This window comes from Scyliorhinus torazame, chromosome 5 (genome assembly GCF_047496885.1).
Source record: "Scyliorhinus torazame isolate Kashiwa2021f chromosome 5, sScyTor2.1, whole genome shotgun sequence".
Classification (NCBI taxonomy): Eukaryota; Metazoa; Chordata; class Chondrichthyes; order Carcharhiniformes; family Scyliorhinidae; genus Scyliorhinus; species Scyliorhinus torazame.
Genome location: NC_092711.1, coordinates 146,173,151 through 146,193,431, shown reverse-complemented (window position 1 = coordinate 146,193,431; position 20,281 = coordinate 146,173,151). Strand labels below are relative to the sequence as shown.

Genomic DNA, 20,281 nt, shown 5'->3' with positions numbered 1-20,281 from the left:
GACACGGGGAGAATGTGCAAACTTTACACAGACAGTGACTTGGGGCCGGGATCAAACCCGGGTCCTCAATGCCGTGAGGCAACAGTGCTAACCACTGTTGTTACTTTAAGAAGACTTCAATTTCTAGATTCTCTCACAAGAGGAAACATCCTTTCCACATCCAACATCAAGGTTCAATCAAGTCACCTAAACTCCATCGGACACAAGCCCAGCCTGTCCATTCATTCCTCATAAGATAACCTCCCTACTTTTGTATTCCATTCCCCTCACAATAAACAATGACATTCTATTAGCTTTCCTAATTACTTGCTGTACCTTTATACCCACCTTTTGTGATTCATGCTCTTGGACACACAGATCCGTCCGAATCTCCAAGCTCTGCAATGAATACAAATCTTCAAGTAATAACTTTTCCTACATTGCACTCCATTTGGGAAATTTTATACCGCTCATTTAACATATATTTTTGTAACCTCCTTATGTCCTCTTCACAATTTAATTTCCTACCTATCTTTGTATCATTGTAACATAGGAGCAGGAGTTGGCCATTCAGCCCATTGAGCCTGCTCCACCATTCAATACGATCATGGCTGATCATCCACTTCAATGCCTTTCCCCCCACACTATTCCCATATCCCTTTGTGTTATTGACATTCAGAAATCTATCAGTTGGGCGGCACGGCGGCGCAGTGGTTAGCACTGCTGCCTCACAGCGCCAAGGACACGGATTTGATCCTGGCCCTGGGTCACTGTCCATGCGGAGTTTGCACATTCTCCCCATGTCTATGTGGGTCTCACCCCCAGAACCCAAAGATGTGCAGGGTAGGTGGATTGATACTGGTTCTTGCAAATCAGTCCATAATTTTCCATGTTTTAAAATTCTATTTGGAATAATTGATTCTATAAGCTTGCCCACCAATGATGTTAAACTAACTGATCTGCAATTGCTGGGGCTATCCTTATTGAACAAATGCATAAGATTTGTAATTCTCCAGTCCTCTGGCACCTCCAGCAAAGACTGGGAAATTATTGCCAGCTCCACTGTAATTTAAATTCTCACTTTAACACTTCCTCCTTATCAATTAAAAATAATAATTTTTATTATTGTCACAAGTAGGCTTATATTAACATTGCATTGAAGTTACTGTGAAAATCCCCTCGTCACCACACGTCAGTGCCTGTTCAGGTACACGGAGGGAGAATTCAGAATGTCCAATTAACCTAGCAAGCATGTCCTCCGGGACTTGTGGAAGGAAACCGGGGCACCTGGAGGAAACCCACCGAGACACAGGGAGAACATGCAGACTCTGCACAGGCAGGGACCCAAGCCGGGAATCAAACCCGGGACCCTGGCGCTATGGAGTAACAGTGCTAATCACTGCGCTACCGTGCCGCTCTGGCGACAAAGTTTCTTAATCTGCCTTCATGGCCTGGGTAGCCTCTATATCCTTGGTAAAGCCAGACAGTGACTTTAGTTTCATTTTGAACAGGGTGTCAGTTACTGTGTCTCATTCTTGACAAACTCTTTCTTCACATTTAAACAGGTAATGGTAAGTGGGGGAAAAATGATACGCAGTGACCCCAAAACAAGGTACTGTCGACATTCCGATAAAAGCAAATTACGACAGATGCTGGAATCTGAAACAAAAGCAGTAAAAACTCAAGTATTTCAGCAGACAGCATCTGGGGAGAGAAAGGGAGCTAATGTTTTGAGTATGGATGGCTTTGACAAAGAGTCATCCAGACACAAAACATTTGCTCCCTTTACTCTCCACAGATGCTGTCAGACCTGCTGAGATTGTCCAGCATATTCTGTTACTGTGGACATTCCCTGTCTGCCCAGTTCTATTTTGAAGTCAGCCCCTGAATTGTGTGGACATAGTTTCAGATTTCCACATTTGAGGAACAAACGTTGAAATATTTGCTCCACGCCCACAGGGTCTCATCTGTTTAAAGCCACAAACAGAAAGGTGCAGTTTCCTCCTGGAGTTTGAGACAAATAAGCTTTCAAAATGATGCCGAGTTTCAACCAATGAGGAAGATCCGAGCTCAGGCCCGCCCCTCATTCACTCTGATTGGTTGGTGGATCAGCCACTCCGATTCAGGCATCCAGGTCCGTCCCCTCTTCGTATTGGTCTGGAGCTGCTGTCAATCAACCTGGCATTGTGATGCAGAGCATGCGCAATGCGGCTGCTATAGTTGGACACCAGTGCGCAGGCGCCGGAACGGAATTTGGAGCATGCGCAATTCCAGTGTTGGCCTCGGGAAGGGACTCCTTTGTCCCGGAGAAGCGGAGTCAGCGTCAGGCGGTGGGTGGGAGGATCCGCAAACCCTTCAGAATCATTGTCAGCTCCCTGGTTTGCAGCTGCCGGGAACAGGCCCAGGTTAACCCTCCTACTTCAGCGACTGGAGGATGGTTCATACCAGAGGAGGGGGACAGTGAATAAGAGCTGACACTTTGGACTCAAATCAATGAGGATTCTGATCTCTGGAAAGGAAGGAAACCCTGGGAGGTGGGCGGGGAGGATTCACAAACACCCGCTGGAGGCCCCAAACCCCCAATAGGAACCTGCAGGTCCCGATTTTGCAGCTCCCGGGGCTTGTTTACTTGTGTGCCCAAGTGAGCGGGCATCAGGGTCCCAGTGACCAGGACAGAAAATGAGGGATTAATTGATTTTATTCTCACTTTGTAAAGAGGCTTGAGAACTGAACCCAGCCAGAGTGGAGGCAGGAGGTAAACTGTAAGGAAAATAAGTGTGAAGGTGCTGTGCTGGGTTTGACGGGCTGACCAACTCTCATGGTGAAAATTAAGGGTGGTGTTTGCCAGAGCTGTTGGAACATAGAAGCGGTAAGGAACATGGTTCTGTGCAGTGACAAAGATCCAATTTGTAGGACAGCCAGCATCCAGGCAGCATGCAGACTGGGGCAGTGGACTCAGATACATTTCTGTAAAATATGGGACTATTAGTCACCCTGGGATTTGCATTCAGCGCGGGGAGCAAGAGAGTGTATGGGTTTACTGTTTTGCAGGTACAAATGAGGAAAATATATTGTATGTTCAGGATTTCTCTCTGTATAACGTTTTGTAAACTTCTTTTCCAGGGCACTAGAATGGGTGGATTTACAGACAGGAAGCTCAAACCGAACATCACAGCATGATCTGACAGAGTCACTGAGTCGCCACGGCCAGAATATCATTAGTCATTGAATTTGGAAGGAGAAATGTTTGTGTGTTCTGCCTGTGTGACACCATTTCAAACATCATTGTGACTGGAAAAGCATCAGGACACACAATGGAATGAGAGTGTTCCAGTACATTGACTGTACAAAGAGCTTTAACCAGTGAAACATCCTGTAAAAAAAATCACACGATTCGCAGCAGGGAGAAACCATACAGGTGTTCTGTGTATGTGGACAAAGCTTCAACTGACTGTCCAAACTGGAGAGATATGAGGAAACTGGCACCATGGAGAAACCGTGGAAATGTGAGGACTGTGGTGAAGGATTCAATTCTTCACCCCGGCTGGAAATCCATCGACGTGTTCACACTGGGGAAAGGCCATTCAACTGTTCTGTGTGTGAGAGGAGGTTCACTCAGTCATCTGCCCTTCGCTTACACCAGCGAGTTCACGCTGAGAAGAAACCATTCAGCTGCACAACCTGTGAAGAGAAATTCAAGTCTTTATCCATCCTCACTGAACACCAGCGAATTCACACGAGTCAGAAACCATTCATTTGCTTTGTGTGTGGGAAGGGATTCACTCAGGTATTCACCCTCCAGACACACCACCAAATGCACACAAACGAGGAACCATTCAGGTGCATCACCTGTGGAGAGAGTTTCAGCCAGTCAACTGACCTCAGTGAGCACCAACACACTCACACTGGGGAGAAGCCGTTCACCTGCTCCGTGTGTGGGATGGGATTTCCTTGGGCATCCCAACTGCTGACACATCAGTGGGATCACACCGGGGGGAGACGGTTCTCTTGCTCCTTGTGTGGAGCGGGATTCACTCAGTCACAACACCTGCTGAGACACCAGCGAGTTCACAAATGACTGCAGGGATTGGAATCTGCTGTTTTGCTGCTGCTAATCACATCCAGGATTGATAGTCTGACAATATCTGGTTTGATTCTGCTGATGTTAACAATCCCTACAACTGGCTGCAGTTTAATATCCTGAAGATATCAATGATTTTTGGGACTACAGTGTCCCTTTTTAAAAGCCCCATTTGTGATTTTTTTTCCTTAATTCAAGAACTCTCAACATGAACACATGTACAGTAAAATTCTGAACTTGTACTTCAATCCTAACTTGATCTTTGATGCAAATCAGTGTCTAAAAGGTTCCACTGTTTAACATCTCCAATTAGAAAGTGCAGATTAATCCTTGCTGACAATTCTTACTGACTTCTTCAGTGTTCTGTCCATTATGATATTAAATTGTGAAGGAAGCGAAACAAACTGTGAAATATTATACATGTACTTTAAAAAACGCTTAAAAACCTGAACATCAACATTAATACTGATGAAGTTTGTAAGTCGCTGAGTTGAATCATTTCTGACACAGCAGCAGCAACATTTGGTAAAGGTGGAACCCACAACAAAGACTGGTTCAGACTCACTCGGCTGAGATGACATCTGTCATTGAAGCAAAAAGCAAAGTCGACCTGATGTGCAACATAAACCCAACAGCTAGAACACTGCATTACTTGAAGACAGTTGTGTAAATATCAGGGAGATCCTGTGCAAATAAACATTGGACCAGCCTCTGTCAATAATTCCAAGCTGCCTGTGACAATGGAAATCTACGACTGATGGGATCAAGAGGGATCTTTGTCCGACCATCACCAAAATTGCCCGGCTGAAATTGGCAGCTGGTGAAGTTCTTACCAACAGAAGTAAACAGATGTTCTGCTGGGTTGATCACGGCTGTGAGCTGGACATCTCCCAGACTCTGATTGTCTCTATTGCAGCTCCTGTCATGGTTGAGTTGGACAAGGAACCCTCACCACTTGAACTTTAAAATGTCATTCAGAAAGGCACCCGGCAAGGATGGGATTCCAGCTGATCTGCTTACACACGGAAAGTCCCATCGGCTGTCACACCTTCATGACCTCCGACGTCTCTGATGGGTGACAGGAACCATTCCATACGTGTGATGCAAAATCATCACAATATATAAAATCAGCAGTGACAGAGGAGAGTCCAACAACTACAGGGACATCTCACTCCTTAACATCATTGGGAGGACCTTCACTAGGGTCATGTCTAAAAGATCCATCTACTTGCAGATTGAATGTATCCAGAAGCACAGTGCAGTTTCTCTGCTGACAGGTCTGCAGTGAACATGATCTTCTCCACACACCAGCTACAAGAGAAGTGAACAATTGGTATTTAATCTAAAATGTCTATGCTGAGAAAAGTGAAACGTTATCATTACTGAGTGAAAGTGAACCTTTCAGTGTGAATCACAATTTCATTGTACAATTGGAAACAGCGCCAAAATGTTTGATTCCCTCAAGACAAACTTCAGCCTTACATAGAAACATAGAAAATAGAAGCAGGAGGAGGCCATTCGGCCCTTTGAGCTTGCTCCATCATTCATTATGATCATGGCTGATCATCCAACTCAGTAACCTGTTCCCCGCTTTCCCTCCACATCCTTTGATCCCTTTTGCCCGGAGAGCTGTATCTAACTGCTTCTTGAAAGCAGACAATGTTTTGTCCTCAACTCTTTCTGTGGTAGCGAATTCCCCAGGCTGACCACTCTCTGGGTGAAGAAATTTCTCCTCATCTCTGTCCTAAGTAGTCTACCCCATATCCTTAAACTATGATGCATGGTGCTGGACTTCCCGCATTTACTCTGTCAAGTCATTGTTAGAATTTTATAGGTTTCCATAAGGTCCCTCTCATTCTTCTGATCTCCAGCGAACATAATCCTAACTGGCTGAATCTCTCCTCATTCGTCAGTCCAGCCATCCCAGGAATCAATCTGGTAAACCTTCGCTGCACTCCCTCTACAGGAAGAACACCCTTCCTCAGATAAGGAGACCAAAGCTGCAGACAATATCCCAGGTGTGGCCTCACCAAGGCCCTGTATAATTGCAACAAGACATCCCTGCTCCTGTACTCAAATCCTCCTGCTAATAAGGCCAACGTACCATTTTTCTTCTTCACCACCTGCTGTACCTGCATGCTTACCTTCAGTGACTGCTGTGACCTTGCCTTTCTGACATGCACTTTCTATTTCGTGGTGCATTTTGTGCCCCTGGTCCTGACCACTGTTAGGAGGCCTGTACATAACTCCCATTATGTTTTTGTTGCCTTTGTGGTTCCTCAACTCTACCCACGCAGACTCCACATCATCTGACCCTATGTCGTTTCGTGCTATTGATTTAATTTCATTCCTAATTAACAAGGCAACCCCGCCCCCTCTGCCCACCTCTCTGTCTTTTCGATAGGTTGTGAATCCCTGGATGTTTAAATGCCAGTCCTGAACCCCCTGCAACCACGTCTCTGTGATGCCTACCACATCATACCTGCCAGTCATAATCTGGGCCACAAGCTCATCTACCTTGTTCCGTACAGTGCGCGCATTTAAATATAGCACCTTTAATTCTCTATTGACCGTCCCTTTTTGTTTTCTTAGTGTGGTAGACCTTGGTTTACTGAGTCATTCCATACATTGTGTCATATTTTGTGGGATGGGGACTATCGTAACCTCTCCTGAGTTCTGTCTTTTTGTGCTTTTTTGTATTCCTAAGCAGCTACGCTTCCCACTGATTACTTCACCTCTTGGTTCCCTGACTTTCCCTTCCCCCCCCAATCTCTAGTTTAAAGTCCTATTGACCACCCTATTTACTCTTTTCGCCAGAACACTGGTCCCAGCTCGGTTCAGGTGGAGACCATCCCAACGGTATAGGTCCCCCCTGTCCCAAAACTGATGCCAGTGTCCCATGAAAAGGAACCCCTCTTTCCCACACCACTCTTTCAGCCACGTGTTAACTTCCCTTATTCATGCCTCCCTATGCCAATTTGCACGTGGCTCGGGCAGTAATCCGGAGATTACGACCCTTGAGGACCTGTTTTTTAATTTGAATCCTAGCTCTTTATAATCTCTAAACACGCCCTCTTTTCTAGACTTGCCTATGTCGCCACACTACCAGAAGGATGTGGAGGCTTTAGAGAGGGTGCAGAAGAGACTTACCAGGATGTTGCCTGGTATGGAGGGCATAAGCTATGAGGAGAGGTTGAATAAATGTGGTTTGTTCTCACTGGAGTGACGGAGGTTGAGGGGTGACCTAATAGAGATCTACAAAATTATGAGGATCCCAGAAGTGTAGAAGATTTTAGTTTAGACGGGCAGCATGGTCGGCACAGGCTTGGAGGGCCGATGGACCTGTTTCTGTGCTGTACGTTTCTTTGTTCTTCTTTCATAAATCCATGTTAACTCTGTCCAATTCTGCCACTAATTCTGTCACTGCATTCTGTTTTCTAAGTACTCCACTATAAAATATTTGATCATGGACTTTAGAATTTTCCCCACTGCCATCACGTTGATTGGTCTTTCTACCTCCCTTTTTAAATAGTGAGGTTATATTAGCCACCCTCTAATCTGTAGGAACCGTTCCAGAGTCTGTTCAATCTTGGAAGATGACCACCAATGCATCCAATATTCCTTGAGTCACTTCCTTAAGTAGTCTGGTATATAGATTATCAGGCCCCGGAGATTTATCAACCTTCAATTTCATCAATTTCCCCAACACCATTTCTCTACTCTGATTTCCTTCAGTTCTTCCCCTCTCTAAACCCTACATTCCCCAACATTTCTGGTATGTTATTTGAGAAGACAGACCCAAAGTATGCATTGAGTTGCTCAGCCACTTTGTTCCCCATTATAAATTCCGATGTTTCTGACTGTAAGGGACATAGACATAGACATAGAATTTACAGTGCAGAAGGAGGCCATTCAGCCCATCGAGACTGCACCGGCTCTTGGAAAGAGCACCCTACCCAAGGTTAACACCTCCACCCGATCCCCATAACCCAGTAACCCCACCCAACACTAAGGGCAATTTTGGACACTAAGGGCAATTTATCATGGCCAATCCACCTAACCTGCACATCTTTGGACTGTGGGAGGAAACCGGAGCACCCGGAGGAAACCCACGCACACACGGGGAGGATGTGCAGACTCCGCACAGACAGTGACCCAAGCCAGGAATCAAACTTGGGACCCTGGAGCTGTGAAGCAATTGTGCTATCCACAATGCTACCGTGCTGCCCCTTAATGACACTAAGGGCAATTTATCATGGCCAATCCACCTAACCTCTTATTTATTGTCCCCCTCCCCCATCCTCTGATGTGAACCATCCTCCAGTCGCTGAAGCAGGATGGTGACCTTTAACCTGGGCCTGTTCCTAGGAGGGAGAAGCCCCGCAGCTGCAAATCAGGGAGTTGACAATGATTGTGAAGGGTTTACGGATCCTCCCTCCCACCGCCTGATGCTAACTTTGCTTCCGCGGGACAAAGGACTCTCCTCCAGACGAACAATAGCATTGCACCTGCGCGCTACTGTCTCACCTCATCAACCGCACTCCCTCCGTGTCCCGATCAGGCAGCAGAATGTGGCGACTTGGGGCTTTTCACTTCATTGTAATGTTAATGTGAGCTTACTTGTGACAAGAGATTATTATTATGAAAGACAGACCTTTCAAATGTCTAAACTGTGGGAAATGCTATAAAACGTCCAGTGAACTGATGTCCCATCAGCTTGTTCACACTGATGAGAGACCGTTCAGGTGCTCTCACTATGGGACTAGATTCAAGCGATCGGAGCAACTCACTGTACACCAGCGAATTCACACTGGGGAGATCCAATCTTTCCTCATAGTTAAAATTCTCCATCCCTGGTAGCATCATCATAAATCTCCTCTGCAGCGGGCAGCACCATGGCACAGTGGTTACATTGCCTCATGGCGCCGAGGTCCCAGGTTCGATCCCGGCTCTGGGTCACTGTCCGTGTGGAGTTTGCGCATTTGCCCTGTGTTTGCGTGGGTTTCGCCCCCCCACAACACAAAGATGTGCAGGGTAGGTAGATTGGCCACAATAAATTGCCCCTTAATTATGGGGAGCTGGTAGAAGGGCTGGGGGCCCCACTCGGGCTGGAGGGTTTGAAGGCCATGCAGTCGGGCAAGGCCTCGGGACCAGACGGGCACCAAGCCGAGTTCTATAAAAAATTGTCTGGAATATTGGGGCCGGTGCTGATGAAGGTCTTTAACGAGGCCAAGGAAAGAGGGGCTCTGCCCTAGACAATGTCACAGGCCATGATCTCGCTCATTCTGAAAAGGGACAAGGACCCGGGGCTATGTGGGTCTTACAAGCCGATTTCCTTGCTGAACGTAGATGCCAAACTTCTGGCCAGAATTTTGTCCTCCAGGATTGAGGTCTGTGTACCGGACGTTATAGTGGAGGATCAGACTGGGTTCGTTAAGGGCAGGCAGCTAGGGGCCAATGTAAGAAGGCTGCTAAACGTGATCATGGTGCCCCCGGAAGGTAGGGAAGTTGAAGTGGTGGTCGCGATGGAAAAAGCCTTTGACCGAGTCGAGTGGGATTACTTATGGGAGGTGCTGGAGTGGTTCAGGGTTGGAAGGGGCTTTGTTGACTGGGTTAGGATGGTGTACCGGGCTCTGGTTGCAAGTGTACGGACAAACAGGACGACTTAGGACTATTTCACACTGCACCGGGGGACAGGGATGTCTCCTCTCCCCACTGCTGTTTGTGCGGGGGATAGAGCCGCTGGCAATTGCTCGGAGGGCCTCAAGGGGCTGGAAGAGGTTGGTCCGGAGGGGTTGGGGACCGAGTCTCGCTGTATGCGGACGACCTATGTGGTAGCCACCACGCTCGACTGTTGTATGTCTCAGACCCAGAGGAGGGGATGGAAGAAATTATGGGAATTTTAGGGGAATTCGGCCGGTTTTCGGGGTACAAGCTTAATATGGGGAAGAGCGAGATGTTTGTGGTCCAGGCGAGGGGTCAGGTGAGGCGACTGGGGGAACTGCCGTTTAGAGTGGTAGGGGGCAGTTTTAGGTACTTGGGTATTCAGGTGGTGAGGGATTGAGGCAGGCTTCATAAATTGAACAAGGCCCGGTTGGTGGAACAGATGAAGGAGGATTTCCGGAGATGGGATGCGCTCCCGTTGTCTCTGGCGGGTAGGGTGCAGTTGGTAAAAATTATGGTCCTCCCGAGATTCCTATTTGTTTTCCAATGAACCTGTCCATATGTTCTGGGCATACCCAAAACTGAGGGGGTTTTGGCAGGGGTTTGCCGATGCCATATCCACGGTATTAAATACGAGGGTGGCAATGAGTCCAGAGGTGGCGATTCTTGGGGTGTCGCAGAATCCGGGAATCCAGGAGGAGAAAGAGGCGGACGTTCTGGTCTTTGCTTCCCTGGTAGCCCGGAGGCGCCTATTACTAGCATGAAGGGACTCAAAGCCCCCAAAATTGGAGACCTGGCTTTCGGACATGGCTGGCTTTCTCTGCCTGGAGAAAATTAAGGTCGCCATGAGAGGGTCTCTGTTAGGGTTCGCCCGGAGATGGCAACCATTCGTCGACTTCCCCGCAGAGAATTAATCGTCAGCAGAAGGGAAGGGGAATTAGGCTCGCGTAGATTAGGGAGGTAAGTAATTGTAGGACCTGTGGGTGTGGGAGGCAGTATTTGTACTATGTTAATATTTTCCTTGTTATGTACATTGTTGATTTTGTTGCTGTTACAATGACAAAGAAATATCTCAATAAAATGTTTATTAAAAAAAAAAACCTTAATTGGAAAAAATTAATTGGGCACTCCAAATTAATAAAAATAAATAAATAAATCTCCTTTACTGTGCCTCTAGTGTAATCGCATCCTTCCTGTAATGTGGTGACCAGAACTGTCTGCAGTGCTCCGGCTGTGGTCTAACTGGTGTTTAATGCAGTTCCAGCACACTCTCCCTGTTCTTACATTCTTGGCCCTCGGCTATCAAAGGAAACTGTCCCACCTGCCTTCCTAAGCACTAATAACAGAGAGTGAGAGGCAGGTGAGAGTGACAGAGGGAGAGGAGGTAGCAGAGGGAATGAGAGGCACCAGAGAGAGAGAGGAACACCAGAGGCAGAGAGAGGCTGGAGCGAGAGGAGAGAAAAGAGCGAAATAGTCCAGTAAGTAACAAAAATAAGTAATGGAATTGAGTTCAGACACGGATCTGCATGAACTGACACCACTTTATTGACAGATTGCCAAGGTAGTCACTGTACTTGAATCAATGTTATTCACTTTTGGAATTGAATGAATTAAGGGTCAGATTAACTATATCACCCCAGTATCAGATAGGCCTGTTTAATACAGAACAGGGTTAAACCCAGTGTCCAATATTAGAGGTCTCTGTGGCTGTTGGATGCCTGGTTTCACTGTACAGCTGACAACCCACAGCTTCAGTGAACTCGTCGACCCAGGGTCTGTTTCTAAACCCTCATCACAATAGATTACCTGGTTAGCTATTTATATATGGTCATCATGGTCAGACAGTTAACACAAAGCTCAACCAGAAACGACGGTTCTTCTTTCTACTGATTCCAGTTCCGACAAGGGGTCACAGCATCTCCAGCCCTCAGCTCTGTTACTAGGCTGTCATTGACATGAGCAACAGAGAGACAGCAAGTTGCCTGAGGCTTAAATGGGAAGTTGAAACTTGTGACTCAAAACCAATTGTGTAAGATCTCTGAAAAGATCAGGAATTTTAAAAGATAAATTCTAATCCCAGTGAACAAATTAATGAGTCATAAGACAAAAACTTCAGGTTTTATGACTTTTACTGCAACAAACTAGAAACAACAATGCCTAAACACTATTTTTATAGGGAACGTATCCCTTAAACTATAAACAGAATGATGCCCTTTTACTTTTAACACAATCAAAAATCACACTCCATGGTTACATCGCTGAAGTTGTCACTCAATTCTCCTGGAACCAGCCCAATGTGATTCTTCGTTCCTGTGTTTACTTCCATTCTGTTCCTTTGCCTGACAGGCAAACCTTCACCCCAGAAGTGTCTTTTGCAGTGATGGTTCTCCTGATGATATTCAGGTCCCGATAAGCCAAGTGACTCTTCCAAATCCTGAAGTCTCGTTCGGTTTTTTTCTGCAAGTCTTCATCTAATATCCTGTAAAAGGAATTTACAAATGGAAATTGAGAACAGGCAATTCTAGTTTCCATCCAACACACTCTCCCTCCATTCTCACTCTGTAATATTCATCCTCTTAATAGGACTTTAAACTAAAGATTGGGGGGGGAAGGGAAAGTCAGGGAACCAAGAGGTGAAGTAATCAGTGGGAAGCGTAGCTGCTTAGGAATACAAAAAAGCACGAAAAGACAAAACTCAGGAGAGGTTATGATAGTCCCCATCCCACAAAATATGACACAGTGTATGGAAAGGCTCAGTAAACCAAGGTCCACCACACTAAGAAAACAAAAAGGGACGGTCAATAGAGAATTAAAGGTGCTATATTTAAATGCGCGCAGTGTACGGAACAAGGTAGATGAGCTTGTGGCCCAGATTGTGACTGGCAGGTATGATGTGGTAGGCATCACAGAGACGTGGTTGCAGGGGGTTCAGGACTGGCATTTAAACATCCAGGGATTCACAACCTATCGAAAAGACAGGGAGGTGGGCAGAGGGGGCGGGGTTGCCTTGTTAATTAGGAATGAAATTAATCAATAGCACTAAACGACATAGGGTCAGATGATGTGGAGTCTGTGTGGGTAGAGTTGAGGAACCACAAAGGCAAAAAAAACATAATGGGAGTTATGTACAGGCCTCCTAACAGTGGCCAGGACCGGGGGCACAAAATGCACCACGAAATAGAAAGTGCATGTCAGAAAGGCAAGGTCACAGTGATCATGGGGGACTTCAATATGCAGGTGGACTGGGTAAATAATGCTGCCAGTGGACCCAAGGAAAGGGAATTCATTGAATGTTTACAGGAGGGCTTTTTGGAACAGCTTGTGATGGAGCCCACGAGGGAACAGGCCATTCTGGACTTAGTGTTATGTAATGAGCCAGACTTGATTAAAGATCTTAAAGTAAGGGAGCACTTAGGAGGCAGTGATCATAATATGGTAGAATTCAATCTCCAATTTAAAAGAAAGAAGGTAGAATCAGATGTAAAGGTGTTACAGTTAAATAAAGGTAACTACAGGGGCATGAGGGAGGAACTGACGAAAATCGACTGGGAGCAGAGCCTAGTGGGAAAGACAGTAGAACAGCAATGGCAGGAGTTTCTGGGAGTAATTGATGACACAGTACAGAGGTTCATCCCAAAGAAAAGAAAGGTTATCAGAGGGAGGATTACGCAGCCATGGCTGACAAATGAAGTTAGGCAATGCATCAAAGCAAAAGAGAAAGCCTATAATGTGGCAAAGAGTAGTGGGAAGTCAGAAGATTGGGAAGGCTACAAAAACAGAGGATAACAAAGAGAGAAATAAGGAAAGAGAGGATCAAATATGAAGGTAGGCTAGCCAGTAACATTAGGAATGATAGTAAAAGTTTCTTTAAATACGTTAAAAACAAACGGGAGGCAAAAGTTGACATTGGGCCGCTCCAAAATGACGCTGGTAATTTTGTGATGGGAGACAAGGAAATAGCTGAGGAACTAAATAAGTACTTTGCGTCAGTCTTCACAGTAGAAGACATGAGTAATATCCCAACAATTCCGGAGAGTCAGGGGGTAGAGTTGAATATGGTAGCCATATGGTAGAAAGTGCTAGAGAAACTAAGAGGTCTAAAAATTGATAAATCTCCGGGCCCAGATGGACTACATCCTAGAGTTCTAAAGGAGATAGCTGAAGAAATAGTGGAGGCGTTAGTTATGATCTTTCAAAAGTCACTGGAGTCAGGGAAAGTCCCAGAGGATTGGAAAATCGCTGTTGTAACCCCCTTGTTCAAGAAGGGAACAAGGAAAAAGATGGAAAATTATAGGCCAATTAGCCTAACCTCGGTTGTTGGCAAGATTCTAGAATCCATTGTTAAGGATGAGATTTCTAAATTCTTGGAAGTGCAGGGTCAGATTAGGACAAGTCAGCATGGATTTAGTAAGGGGAGGTCGTGCCTGACAAACCTGTTCGAGTTCTTTGAAGAGATAACAAACAGGTTAGACCAAGGCGAGCCAATGGATGTTATCTATCTTGACTTCCAAAAGGCCTTTGATAAGGTGCCTCACGGGAGACTGCTGAGTAAAATAAGGGCCCATGGTATTCGAGGCAAGGTACTAACATGGATTGACGATTGGCTGTCAGGCAGAAGGCAGAGAGTTGGGATAAAAGGTTCTTTTTCGGAGTGGCAACCGGTGACGAGTGGTGTCCCGCAGGGTTCAGTGTTGGGGCCACAGCTGTTCTCTTTATATATTAATGATCTAGATGACGGGACTGGGGGCATTCTGGCTAAGTTTGCCGATGATACAAAAATAGGTGGGGGGGCAGGTAGTATGGAGGAGGTGGGGAGGCTGCAGAAAGATTTAGACAGTTTAGGAGAGTGGTCCAAGAAATGGCTGATGAAATTCAACGTGGGCAAGTGCGAGGTCTTGCACTTTGGAAAAAAGAATAGAGGCATGGACTATTTTCTAAACGGTGACAAAATTCATAATGCTGAAGTGCAAAGGGACTTGGGAGTCCTAGTCCAGGATTCTCTAAAGGTAAACTTGCAGGTTGAGTCCGTAATTAAGAAAGCAAATGCAATGTTGTCATTCATCTCAAGAGGCTTGGAATATAATAGCAGGGATGTACTTCTGAAGCTTTATAAAGCATTAGTTAGGCCCCATTTAGAATACTGTGAGCAATTTTGGGCCCCACACCTCAGGAAGGACATACTGGCACTGGAGCGGGTCCAGCGGAGATTCACATGGATGATCCCAGGAATGGTAGGCCTAACATACGATGAACGTCTGAGGATCCTGGGATTATATTCATTGGAGTTTAGGAGGTTGAGGGGAGATCTAATAGAAACTTACAAGATAATGAATGGCTTAGATAGGGTGGATGTAGGGAAGTTGTTTCCATTAGCAGGGGAGACTAGGACTCGGGGGCACAGCCTTAGAATAAAAGGGAGTCACTTTAGAACAGAGATGAGGAGAAATTTCTTCAGCCAGAGAGTGGTGGGTCTGTGGAATTCATTGCCACAGAGGGCGGTGGAGGCCGGGACGTTGAGTGTCTTTAAGACAGAAGATGATAAATTCTTGATTTCTCGAGGAATTAAGGGCTATGGAGAGAGAGCGGGTAAATGGAGTTGAAATCAGCCATGATTGAATGGTGGAGTGGACTCGATGGGCCGAATGGCCTTACTTCCGCTTCTATGTCTTATGGTCTTAATTCTCTGAAGGTGCTGATTCAGGCTGACTGACAGATCCCTGCTCACTGCTTCCCATCTTGGAGAGGCCTGAAATTCTCCATGCAGACTGCCAGATATAAATATGTCTATATTACTGAACTCAAAATGTGTGGAACATACTGACCAGATTCACTTCCTTTCTCTTCAGTTGCTGCAAGTTACCAATGACCCCTCAGAATGAGAAAAGAAATGGAAAGATAAAGTAGGCTTGGAGCGGCTGCTGCCTCTTGTGGGGCATTCCAGAACGAGAGGCAATCGTCTTACGAAAAGCGGTAGCAAATTCAAAACAGTTGCAATTTAAAACAATTTTTTTAAATTCCAATTAAGGGGCAATTTAGTGTGACCAATCCACCTGCTCTGTACATCTTTCGGTTGTGGGGGTGAAACCTACGCAGACACGGGGAGAAAGTGCAAATTCCACACAGTGACCCGGGCCGGAATCGAACCCAGGTTCTCAGTGCCGTAGACAGCAGTGCTAACCACTGGGCCACAATGCTGCCCTATTCAAAACAGAGTTGAGGAAAAACTGCTTCTCCCAAGGGCTGTGAATATGTGGAATTCACTACCCCAGAGTGTGGTGGAGCTGGGACAGTGAGTAAATTTAGGGAGGAGTTAGACAGATTTTTAATCGGGTTGAAGGGTTCTGAAGAATTTTCAGGACGGTGGAGATAAGGCCAGGATGAGATCAGCCATGATGGAATGGCAGAGCAAACTCGATGGGCCAAATGGCCTAATTCTGCTCCTATATCTCATGAACTTCTGAAAGGGGGAGACATTGATTTGCCCCCAGATGTTGCCCAGAGGAGGAAGTTTTCGTCTGAAACCCATTGTTCAACCTCCACATTGTGACATCACAAAGGAACTCATCCTCTAAATCAGCCAATAGGAATCCATCCGCTCCGCGGTGACGTCACTGCTTTAGAGCACATTCGCCCCCACCCTCTGTTTCCTCTCCCCCAACACTTCCTCGAGACGGTTTCCAGGCAACCGGCTGACAGTTCCGGCCGTCGGTGATCTCCCCACCCCCAGACCCGGGACTGCGCATTTCTCAGGGAGAGGGGAAGCTACGCATGCGTAGTGAGCTCACTTCCGCTGTCCTTACCTCTCAGGAGTTGACCAATGGTAAGACTTGGAGGACCGGAAAGACTCTGCCCCTCCGCCAATCAGAGCTCCCCCATTGTCTCAATCCGGAAGTTGGACATGGAAGTTTCTGCCGAGCAAAGCTGTTGTTCCTCCAACCCTGAGTGAGCTTGAGCTTCACACAGACTGCACCTTCCTCCTGTCTGCAACATCTGTGAGTAAAACACTTTCTTTTCTTCCCCTTTCCATTTCTTATCTCATTCTGATCTTTAATTGGTCACTTGCAGCAACTGGAGGGAAAGGAAGTAAATACAGGGAGGGTGCAGACTCTGCAAAGCTTGGCCCAGGTCTCTCTCTCTCTCTCTCTCTTAAAGACATTGACATCCTTTGTTCCCTCAGCTTGACACATTTATTTGGCTAAAAGGATGGTCTCTTTCCTAATTTTCATAATTAAAGGACTGGTTTCTCCAGGAGATGGCTGACATTTAAGGGGTCAGTAAACAGGCCAAATCCAACTCAGCCAATTACTTCCCTGTCGGAATACTCTCCATCATCAGCAAAGTGATGGAAGGAGTCATCAAAGATCCTATTAAGTGGCACTTATTCTGCAATAACATGCTCCTGGATGCTCAGTTTGGGTTCCGCCAGGGTCACTCAGCTCCTGACCTCATTACAGCCTTAGTTGAAACTTGGACGAAATAGCTGAATGCCAGAAGTGAGGTGAGAGTGACTGCCCTTGACATCAAGGCAGCATTTGACTGAGTATGGCATCAAGGAGCCCTAGCTAAACTGGAGTAACTCATAAAGGTTCCTCAGACAGCACCTTCCAAACCTACAACCACTACCATCTAGAAGGACAAGAGCAGCAGATACCTGGGAACCCCACCACCTGGAGGTTCGCTTCCAAGTTGCACACCACCCTGACTTGGCAATATATTGCCGTTCCTTCACTGTCCCTGGGGCCCAACATCCTGGAATTTCCTCCCTAACAGCACAGGGGATGTAGGACAGCATGGTGGAGCAGTGGTTAGCGCTGCTGCCTCACGGCGCCGAGGTCCCAGGCTCAATCCCGGCTCTGGGTCACTGTCCATGTGTAGTTTGCACACTCTCGCTGTGTTTGCGTGGGTTTCACCCCCACAACCCAAAGATGTGCAGGGTAGGTGGATTGGCCATGCTAAATTGCCCCTTAATTGGAAAAAAATGAATTCGGTCCTTTAAATTTATAAAAAACATTTTTTTTTTTTAAACAGCACAGGGGATGTACCTACACCTCAAGGACTGCAGCAGTTCAAGAAGGCAACTCACCACTACTTCGGAAGAGCAACTGGGGATAGGCAATAAATGCTGGCCTGACCAGCATTGTCCACATCCCATAAATTAATTTTAAAATATTTAATATCGGACAGAGATATGTCCAGTGTTGTTACATAGTATGTATTATAGATATTATTGATGGTGCTGTAATAAAATACATGTATTATTAGTTCTAGTTTTGTAATATAGTACTGTACCTACATTATATATTTCCAGTCATACAGTCATTGCAGCACTGACAGAATCCATTTGGTAACTCAAGTCAATGCTGACTCTCTGTACAGCAATCCAGTGAGTCCCATTCCCCCTCGATATCCCTGTTCCCCTGCAAGTTTATTTTCTTCAAGTGACTATCCTATTTTATTTTAAATTATTGATCATCTGGACTTCCACAACCCTTGTGGGCAGTGAGTTCCCTGTCATGACCACTCCATGACTAAATACAATTCTTCCTCAGAATTTCCCTATCTCTAATCAGTAAATGTACTTATATGGAGATTCTCTACTCTTGTACAGGTTTTAGTGAGTTTAGAGTTGTTGATCACCTTCAGGAGAATTGGGAGGGGCAATATTAGATACAGCAGAGTGAGAATGGAGGGAGAGTGTGTGGGATGGAGAATTAGAGCATTTCAGGGAAAGAGAGAGGAAAGAATGTTCGATAGACACTAGAATTGTCTGTTCTGAGTTTCTATCCTGTACTGACAATGATTACTATTGTAAAATCTGTTTACAGGAAGTTCGAACAAGAGGAGTTCGAGGGCAATATCTCAAACTAAATATCACGTCAAGAACTGACTGAGTCACTCAATTCGTGGGATCATCAGCCTCTGACTCTAGAAGGAGAAATGTTTGTCTATTCTGTCTGCTTCAAGAGATTTTAATCATCAGTGTGTCTGGAAAAGCACTGAGACACACACCTGTGTGAGACTGTTACAGAGCACTGACTACCTCAGTGCCAGGGACCCAGGTTAAATTCCAGCCTTGGGTGGCTGTCTGTGTGGAGTTTGCACATTCTCCTTGTGTCTTTGTGAGTTTCCTCCGGTTGCACCACTTTCCTCCCATTGTCCAAAGTTGTGCAGCGAAAGTGAATTGGTCACACTAATTTGCCCCTTAGTGTCCAAGATGTGTAGGTTAGGTGGGTTGACCATGATCAATGCACCGGGTTATGAGGATAGGATGGGGAGTGGGCTTCAGTGAAATGCTCTTTCTGAGGCTCAGTGCAGATGTGAAGGGGCGAATGGCCTTCTGCACTACAGGAGTTCTATGTCATCTATGTTCTGTTGTTCATTTTAATTTGATTATGCTGTTAGTCCGTTTGTGATATTTTTGGATTTACAAACTGAATTGTTATATAATCTTACCCTCTTTCCCCACTCACTACTTTAACCTGTTAACTGGTTCTTCAATTGATCTGGCATTTCATCTCGAGGCTCTGGTCCCTCAAATATCCTGTTCCAAATTAATTCTGCAATGTGTTGCTTGGATTTATGTTGGCAATATCTCTTGTTCCATTCTGTGCCCATTTGCCACCATTTTTTCCTGTTACTCTGTTGCATTCATTCTTTAAAAATGATGTAAAACATAACAATTTATTAAAAATCTGTCCAACTCATCCGTGAATATATTCAATGACCCCACACCCCACTGGTCCATGTGGAAGAGAAATCCAGAGATGAATAACCCTCCAAGGGAAGAGATGACTGGATTGTACTTTATTGCAGAACCATAAATAATATATCTAATGTGTACCATATAACAGCACGAGACATGTCTCTGTCTGGTATTAATTTACTATCTCCTTGAATGTTAGCCAGCTCCTTGATAAACCAGCCCTTTAATTGTGAACATTAGGAAAGAGACCATCCTTTTACACAGACAAAAAATGTGTCATGCTGAGGGAGCAAACGCTGTCAATGTCTTTAAGAGAGAGAGAGACCTGGGCCAAGCTCTGCAGAGTCTGCACCCTCCCTGGATTCACTTCCTATCCGTTCAGCTGCTGCAAGTCACCAATTGAAGGTCCGAATGAGAAAAGAAATGGAAAGGGGGAGAAAAGTAAGTGTTTTACTCACAGATGTTGGAGACAGGAGGAGGTTTTCAGTCTGTGTAAAGCCCCAGGTTTCCTCAGTGTCCAGCTTCCGCGTTCAGCCAACGGGGGAGCTGATTGGATGGGGAAGAGAGTCCTTGCGGTTTATCAACTCTTCCCATTGGTCAACAACCTTCCTCCGCCTCACTCATTGTTTCCCCCTCCTCGAGACAAGGTTTCCAGGCAACCAGCTGATTGCTCCGGCCAGAACAAGAAGCCTCTCGGTGATTTCCCCCACCCCGGCCCGGACCGGAACTTGAGCATGTCCGAGGGTGAGGAGAGAATGCGCATGTGCGAGGGAAGGTTCACCCCTGACCTGTCTGCTGAGGCATTGACCAATGGGAAGAGGTGGAGGACCGGAAGAACTCTGGTCCTCCAGCCA

General features: G+C 45.9%; 3 long non-coding RNA genes across 3 annotated transcripts; 2 read left to right on the top strand and 1 right to left on the bottom strand.

The window, feature by feature from the left end:
- Positions 1 to 2,246: 2,246 nt before the first annotated feature.
- LOC140420023 (uncharacterized) lies at positions 2,247 to 10,894 on the top strand. Its single transcript, XR_011946144.1, has 2 exons — positions 2,247 to 2,848; positions 3,103 to 10,894. It is a non-coding gene; the product is annotated as an uncharacterized lncRNA (long non-coding RNA).
- A 941-nt stretch (positions 10,895 to 11,835) lies between these two features.
- On the bottom strand, positions 11,836 to 16,355 carry LOC140420022 (uncharacterized). The gene is made up of 2 exons (XR_011946143.1): positions 15,547 to 16,355; positions 11,836 to 12,203 (listed from the first exon to the last, which is right to left on the bottom strand). It is a non-coding gene; the product is annotated as an uncharacterized lncRNA (long non-coding RNA).
- A 182-nt stretch (positions 16,356 to 16,537) lies between these two features.
- Positions 16,538 to 19,428, top strand: LOC140421999 (uncharacterized). The gene is made up of 2 exons (XR_011947213.1): positions 16,538 to 16,716; positions 18,550 to 19,428. It is a non-coding gene; the product is annotated as an uncharacterized lncRNA (long non-coding RNA).
- The last annotated feature ends 853 nt before the right edge of the window (positions 19,429 to 20,281 follow it).